Source organism: Hevea brasiliensis, chromosome 17 (genome assembly GCF_030052815.1).
Source record: "Hevea brasiliensis isolate MT/VB/25A 57/8 chromosome 17, ASM3005281v1, whole genome shotgun sequence".
NCBI classification, from domain to species: Eukaryota; Viridiplantae; Streptophyta; class Magnoliopsida; order Malpighiales; family Euphorbiaceae; genus Hevea; species Hevea brasiliensis.
The window spans coordinates 41,511,084-41,519,853 of NC_079509.1; the positions used below are offsets into that span (position 1 = coordinate 41,511,084).

General features: G+C 33.7%; 1 pseudogene; it reads right to left on the reverse strand.

Moving 5' to 3' along the window:
* Positions 1 to 3,851: 3,851 nt before the first annotated feature.
* Positions 3,852 to 7,662, reverse strand: LOC110654164 (probable thylakoidal processing peptidase 2, chloroplastic; annotated as a pseudogene).
* Between the last annotated feature and the right edge of the window lie 1,108 nt (positions 7,663 to 8,770).

Genomic DNA, 8,770 nt, shown 5'->3' on the forward strand with positions numbered 1-8,770 from the left:
TAAAACCAAATCAACTATCAGCTGATGGGAAACAGCTCTAAAAATAGAGCTGATACAAACTGCAGTGAATGGGTACCATATCAGTTGCCTATCAGCTATTAGCTTTACTTTTTGAAGCTTGCCAAACACTATAATTCACCTGTTTGAGTGTCTATCAGCTATCAGCTGCATCTAACAGATGAACCAAACACTCCCTAAGATGGACGTTTTGCCTAAAGTTTAGTGAGAATAGTATCCCTTTTGTATTTTAGCAAGGCACAGAGTACGACTTTGCTCTCTAAAGGAGATCGGATGCTATGAATGCTGTTCATAACTTATGAAATGATATTTAGGAAGTTTGCAGTATGACAAGAGAGTAGATAGCTTGACATGATTGTGGCCAGTTGGCATATGCAGTACATCTTTTACAGTCAGTGTGATGTAGAGTGGTCTTATCCTTTCAAGAGAGATAGAAGGTTACTATTGGTAATGGTGACCTACGGAATAGTGTCCCCAAATGGGACTATAGAGTGTGGTAGAGAGTTGTTGACTCAGATACCTTAGGGAGGGTACAAGCTCCACTATAGGAATTATAAGTGATTAAATCAATACTGATGTAGTTCCTTTTAGCTTAGTGATGGGAATTGGGTACTCAGTACCTTAAGTTCAACTGAATAAGTAGCAATGGAAGAAGGGAACCCCACGGATCCCCCTTTTTGAGATAGTAGAGGATAGTCTATAATCTAACAAATAGGAACAAAAATCATGCAATGAATGCATGGCTACTATTTCCTAAGTTCTTTCTCAGTTTCTTACTACCTAAGACCAAAGTATACTCAAAGCACAGAAAAAGGATAAGGGTAATAAATCAGCGAAGACAAGTTATAGAATACTAATAGATAGAAGAAGTGTAGAAATAATAATTAGTATAGTTAGGTCTAAATGCAACAGGAGAGATATATCAAATGCTAATGGAAATGCTAGTCATAGTGGTTTGAGGACTAAGTCTGAGTATCTTAGAGGTGCAAATGATATGGCAGAGACACGAAAAGGTATAGTCCTCTGCTATAACTGTTAGGATAGGAAAAAGAATAGAGCTAAAGAATTAGAGTAATTAAAATTTTATTCTCGGTAACATAGAAAGAGATGGATTAATGAGCAAGTAAGATTAGAGAACCAAAATAGGACCATATCAGTGAGTACAGTTGTCAAGGTATAGAACCTAGAAGTGCAGAACTCAAAGTAGGTCACAATTGGTGTAGTGTTAGGAGCCAGAACATGGAGCTTAGAGTTGTAAGATCTGGAATAGGCTTTTTTTGTTTTTTGTCCACAAGGTAGAATAAGGAGCAATGGGATAAGATTCCTTTAACCTATTAACAGCATAAGAAGAGTTAGGCAAGGAATGCAACTTAAGCAAGTTACAACTCGATAGTATACAATGGTGTCTTGAACTATCTTGTCAGGCTGAGGAACGAAACTAGTAAACAGTAAGTTGATTAAGGTCAATTTAATGGATCACATAGGTATGATGAGAGAATAGAAGGGTAGGTAATAACATATAGGCGTTAGGTTAGACTATTGAGATAATGAGAAGGTAGTTAAAGGTTTGTTATGAATGTTAGGTGAATGTTTTTAGTGTGACCAACAAAATCACTTTACAGGTAAGTAATAATGACTGAACAGTATTAGGTGTAAAACGGGAAGAGACAGGTATAGGAGTTCATAAGTAGCTGGTAAATACAAGAATCAGAATAATGACAGTAGGTATGATTGAAGATAGCTTTAGAAAAATATACTAATAAGAGGTATCTTCCAAGATAGAGTAAAAGGCAAGGGACAAGATAAAGATAGTATATCAGGATTAGACAATGGCACAACAGATGGTTGGTGAGGCTAATATCTTATAGGTAGCACACAATTTTTGCAAGAAGATGATAAAATTTAAAGAGGAAGACCAAGAGATATGGGTTAAACATCATTATACAGACAATCGTGTGTAATTGACTATGGGAGGATATTTCTCCTTCTCTTTAAGTTTAGCTCATACTTTTGGCTCTAGAAGGTTATATAAGGAATGGAGACTAAGTTAAGGTGACCTAGTTATTTGAGTGTTTGGTAAGCACCAGCTCATAAATAATCTCCTGATGTGGAAATGACAGTAAGTGCATACCTAATATCAAGGATGGATGGATGATTAGGGTAGTGACAGGAGTTAGATCAAGTTAGTTACTAGGGCTTATAGCCCTTCTGAACTATAAGCTAGAGGGAGTGCTTTTTGCAAATGGGATTCGATGGATGAAATTTTTGCTAGTGGGTAAATTTGAGGCTGAAGTTTGGAAAGTTGTGGGCAGTAGAGGTGGCTATATTAAGGAGAATGAACATACGAAATATCTTATTTGGAATTGTAGTATAACACACATTTCCCACTGTCATGTCAGTTTCGATGGAACTTATAAGTTAAAGAGACCCCAACTAACAATGATGAGCAATTTCTTATAAAGGGTAGTAGGGAATAATAATGTTTTAATAGTCAAGTTAGGGAATAACTCCGCCTAAGTAGTTTGTGCTTAGTTAGTCCCAAGCCCGGATAAAGGAGAAGGGTTACGGTAGGTGATAATCAGCGTAAAAATTTCATCACGACTCATGATATAGATTCTTATGATATAAACATTGGGGCATCCTCTACTTACGACGCGTTACATCGGAGCCCGGGTGTAGTGAAAAATATGTAAGGGTGTAAAACGTTCACCGAAAGTGATGCACCATGCTGGTGCCTGGGTGTCCTATTAAATGAGTAAGGGTTCTCATATCATGGATGGGTGTGACTAAAGAAGTTAGGCCATAGAACAAATAGTAGAACAAATAATGGAACAAAACACAAGATAGACATAGAGAATAATAGAAGATATCATAGAAGGAGATCAATCAGGAAGGAACAGGATAGGAGGAGAATCAGGGTTGGTACTTGGAATGTTGGATCACTTACAGGAAAATTAATAGAGCTTGTGGATACCTTGGAAAAGAGAAGAATGAATATTGCTTACATTCAGGAGACTAAATGGGTACGAGAGAAAAGTAAAGAAGTAGGTAATTCAGGATACAAACTGTGATCTGCCAGAAAGGAGAGAAATAAAAATGGAGTAGACATGATCATAGACAGAACATTGAAAGATGCCGTAATAACTGTGAAAAGAGTAGGAGATAGAATTATACTAGTCACTACAAGAAAAAAGAGATTTGAAACTGAAGATTCAGTTTCAAATAAGTGAAAATCGATTTTTAAATACATTTAGAAACCGATTTGAAACCGAAATATTCGATTTAAAATTCGCATGTTTCTAAATAAATTAGAAACGAAAAATGACATCCGTTTCAAAGTCTGAAACCGTTTTCAAACTACTATTTCGTTTCAAAGTTAAAAATCACATTAATTCGGTTTCAAAATCCATTTCAATTTAGAAATTGATATTTTTTGTTTCAATTTTTCTGAAATGGATTTCTGTTTCTAATCAGTTTCTAAATTGTAAAAACAAATAAAACACCTTTTAAAACCGAAATGCATTTAATTTTTAAATAGAAACAGAAATTCCATTTCAAATCCATTTCTAAAATTATTTTTATTCTGAAATCGAAAATTTTGCTGTGTTGTGTTATTTTATTTAATACATTATTTCCTGATTGAAGCATATAATATAATATTAATTTTAAATGCTCAATATCACAATATTTACAATATCAAGCTATCAAATTCAAATATCAACCGACATTATATATAGATATGATAGTAAAGAGTAATAACAGTAATATATTATATGGAAAAATAAAATATCATAATAACAAAAAGAACAAGCTACTTGTCATCAATAATATCATCATTCATCACCGCTATCGGCCTCTCTACCATCATCCCGATGAGTTGCATTTGGAGTTGGGGCTGTAAACTGCGTACCCTGCATCATTTGCGCTATCATGTTTTGCATCATTTGTTGCATGCGCTCCTCCAGTGTCTACTCGCATTATATGTCTCTCTCCTCCATTGCAGCCAGACTATCCTTTAGCGTTGCAATAGTCTGAATCTCTTCCTCCATTGCCTCTAACTGAGCACAATGGGATGCAGTATTTACATCTTACAATATATATATAGAATTTAGCAAATTGATAAGCAGATTCCGGATATCATAGTGAGTGCTGCATATAGTTTTTCAACTCCCAAGAAATTAATCTCTCAATTCCCAGCAGATGTATCAATTTTCTGATTAGACAGCTCAAACAATAGGTAGCCATTATAAGAGCCATAAACAAAATAACATCTTTGGCAATTATCACATCAATTAAACTATTCTCACAAGGAAATTTTTACATCTAGAAAAATTAATAGAACCATCATTCAAAATGACAAAAGAGAAGAAAAATTGTGCAGCAAGAAATGCAAATTAAAAGAAAAGATAAAGAAATTAAACAAAAATTTCAGTATGCAAAATTAAGCCACTTACCTCAGATAAATAATAAACATTTCCAAAAAGGGCTTGCACATCAAGTTTTCTCTTAAATCCTAGTGTTCCCTGTCATATCCATAACAACTGGGCCTAAAAAGCATAAAATAGAAGAAAGCAGTACTCCATTCTGCAATTAAAGCAGAAAATTAGTCCTAATTAATTAGTAACATTTTGTATTTTTGCACAGATCCACCTTGTTTGACTCTCACCAACTTCCCATTATATTATATCTATTGCACCCACATGTTTGTCAGTGTACCTATAGCTAGCTAGTTCCCCCATAAGCCGCACATGGGGTTTAATATGGACGGACCATAAATTGTTTTCTTTTAATTACTTAGATGTCTTTTAAAGCAATTACGAGTTGGGAATTGCACACGAATGTTTAAGACCAATTGCTTCAATACTTAGCTTTATGAATACTACAGCATAAATCTTTACTGGGTTGTTGGCCAATTATGAGGTGGGAGAAGCCTAGTGTTTATCTATCTCATATATATATATATATACATATATATATGTATATATATATATATATATATATATATATATATGAAAAAAGAAAAGATGACAAGGCATGGGACCCTATTCTCTTCACAGAAAGGGGAAAAAAAAATTTAATGTAATGTCAGTAATGGCAAGGGCACTCAAGTGTTCTGCAAACTTCTTAAGAAACTAGTCTTGCACTTGAAAGGTCCACTAATTAATGCAATGATTCAAATACATGAACAAAAAAATAAAATAAAGATTAAAGAGCTCAGGCATTCTTTGTTGATATTATAGTGTACATGAGACCTACCAATACAAGTAGGACATGCATGCATCCAAAGCTAGCAAGTTAAAATTAACTTTATTAAATAGCAGTAAGAACAATAACTCAGGCTATGGATGAAGGCTAGCTGCAAAGGACTAAATCACATTGAAACGTGCTGTACATAGTAAGAGAAGGAACAAGGAAACTTGATGAAATTTCACATAGCTTGAGTGTGCCTTAGAGGCGTTAGCTATTTAAAACTCAATCATGCAAGTGAATCAATTATAGGATCCTAATATTGTTTTCCTCTTTCTTGATAAGCAAATTATCTTACTTATTTTTTCTCCATTATCTTGACACTTCTTATTTTTGGGTTATCTGTCCTATTTAAAAGCGGTAAGGCATGATATGCATGGAACCTACCGAGTCTCACTTGTATGCACAGACAAAAATGGTGGCATACCATAGTAGGCCATGGTTTCCACACCAGTTAAATTTCAATTTTTGGTGACATTATGCTTATGCCCACTCAAATCCCCATCCCAAAAAGCCAAAATAATAATTCTTGCCACAATTAAAGATGAATTAGCTTGGTAATTAAGTTAAGCTTCTCACTACATATTCACTTCTGGAAAAAGTTATACTATCAAATCCATTTATACAAACAATTAATCAATCATAGCTATCAGTCTTATCCTATCCAAATTCCCCCATATCCAACTCCTACATTTATGGGCTACTACCAGTTCAACGTAATGGCCAAAAGTTTCAGCTAAATTACAAGGCAGCTTCCTGCAGCCTGTCTGGTCCTGTCCTTCTATATTAATTATATCCTTCTCATTATCCACATTATATTAGTGCAAGAAGACACTGCCCTTATATCTCTCATCAGAAGTATCTTTCAGAGATGCTTCTTCTGTGGAAATCTGTAGCTTTCAAGTGATAGCAGTCTAGTTTCTAAGCAATATATGTTTGGGCCAATCTATCAGTAGCTAGTAGGCCAAACTTGATAATTTGTTACCTTATTTTACTGGTTTATCAATATTATGAGCTTTATACTCACCTTATTTGGAATAAGCATTTCCACTAGCTAGTTGATTCTGAATGGCCATTAAAGCTTCAGATTCTTTTTTAACTAATGAATTGTACCATCTTCTTTCTATTGGCTCTTCCACGGGTTATAAATACCTAATTAATTGGAACAACCAGCATTAACCTTAATGATCAAAATTTGAAAGCGCTCATCCTAACGGATGTCAAATTTATTTCTTCTATAATTTTGTTTATTTGAAAGATGATTATCAACAAAATTCTCAATTTTCTTTTAATAAAAAATAGATTTCTTCTACATAAATCCTTTTAAATAGATAAAATAGATTTTTTCTCCAATCTCGCGAACATAATACAATGCTAGGCTATCACAATACCCATTTTCCAGTTCTTAAGAAAACCACAAACAATTGCCACCATCAAGTAGAATGTATCCATAACGTTAAATCATCATTGATTGGAATAAGATGGATTGGATTCTGGTTGTTAAGCACCCTATGTTTCATACCAAATATGAATATTGAATTAAACTAAGGTCATACAAATTTTTACCTTTTCTACGAGAATGTGATCACCTACATCCAGAGTAGGGTACATGGAAGTTGAAGGAATGGATCTGGGCTCTGCCAAAGCCAACAGCGGCAACCGTAAAAATGGCCTTAGCATCCTCCAAGCAAAAACTGAACACCTTGGATAACCAGCTTCTGCTCTTGTCAAGCTCCTTCCCATTAATCTTTAACATCACAGTATTACTCTCATTCCTTACACAGCTTACAGTCCCACCTTTATCCACATCGCTACTCTTCGGCCCAGGAGCCGACTCATTACAAGGAAGCCACCTTGATCCCTGGAAAAAGGGAAGGATCTAGGAGGCTTTAAGTGGCGAAATTCCAAAAACGCCCATGCAAGATGAAGAAGCTAAAATCCCAACTATTAACTTCATCAGTGAGACCAGCCTGATGGCAATTGGACTCCTACAGTTATCGCCGAATATTTCTCTGACGATGGTACCGTACAAAGAAACTGAACTCTTAGTCCAAGAATTTAGCTTCTAGCTTGGGCGATGGCAATAGAATTGGAAATCGTGCGTCCAGTGCAAGGGGTTCAAGATCAGAATTTTGCACAGTAGGAGAAGCGAAGATTCGAGAACGAACCCAACAATTGTGAAGGGAGCGGTAATTTCCAACCCGGAAGCCTACGCAGGAGGCCATCGGGGCAACATGGCTAGGGTAGGTGAAGGTAACACGAATAGCCATATCAGCAATTCTGATAAGCCGGACAACAATCTGGTACATAGTTGCTTCGAAAAGTGAGAGAGAAGATTTAGGAAACCCTAGAAGCAAATAAATGCCATTTCGATTGAAGAAATCAGTGAATTGGAGACGTAAGGATGGAATTGAAACTTAGAACCAGATTAGTGGGGTAAAAAATGGTCACGATTAAGATTATTGATAATGAATGAATAAGGGATTTGATTACAAGGCTGGAAACGGGGTGGGTTCCAGAGCTATTTGAGTCTCTGAGGGAGAGAGTGCAAAAGGTCAGGAGAGGAAGCAAGGACTTACAATGATGAAAACGCTGAGAAGCAGGAGAGTTTTGGGTTTAATACAGCGCTCTTTGCTAGAAACCGAAAATGATATGTTTCTAAATTAAACTAAAAGTAATTAAAAACTAACGAATTAGTTTATAAGTTGATTTTAAAATTTATAAAATAAAATATATGATAGGTAAATTTTAAAATTGAAAGTTACTAATTCTTAAGTGTAAATAAAGAAATTAAAAATTAATAAATATTAAATTTTATTTTAATTTTAAAATTTAATAAATAAAATAAAAATTATATTAATTTTAAAATTGACATAAATCAATTTTTAGATATAAATAAAAAATATTTTTATTTTGAACCAAAAGTAATCAGTTTTTAAATTAAATTAAAAAGAATTAAAACTGACCGGAATCGATTTCTAATATGACTAAAGAAAATAGAAACCGATAAAAATTAGTTTCTAAGCTAACTATAAAATTTATGAAATAAAATATACAATAGATAAATTTTGAAACCGATAGCAATCGGTTTCTAAGTATACATAAAGAAATTAGAAACCGACAAGTAACGGTTTCAATTTTGAATTTAAAATTTAATAAATCAAATAGAAATTATATTAATTTTGAAACCGACATACATCGGTTTCTATCTATAAATAGAAAATATCTTTATTTTGAAACAAAAAATAATCGGTTTCTAAATTAAACTAAAAGGAATTAGAAATCAACGGGAATCGATTTTTAATATGACCAAGGAAAATAGAAATCGATAAAAATTGGTTTCTAAGTTGAATTTAAAATTTATAAAATAAAATAAATAATAGATAAATTTTGAAACCGAAAGCTATCGGTTTCTAAATGTAAATAAAGAAATTAGAAACCGATAGATATCGGTTTCTATTTTGACTTTAAAATTTAATAAATAAAATAAAAATTATATTAATTT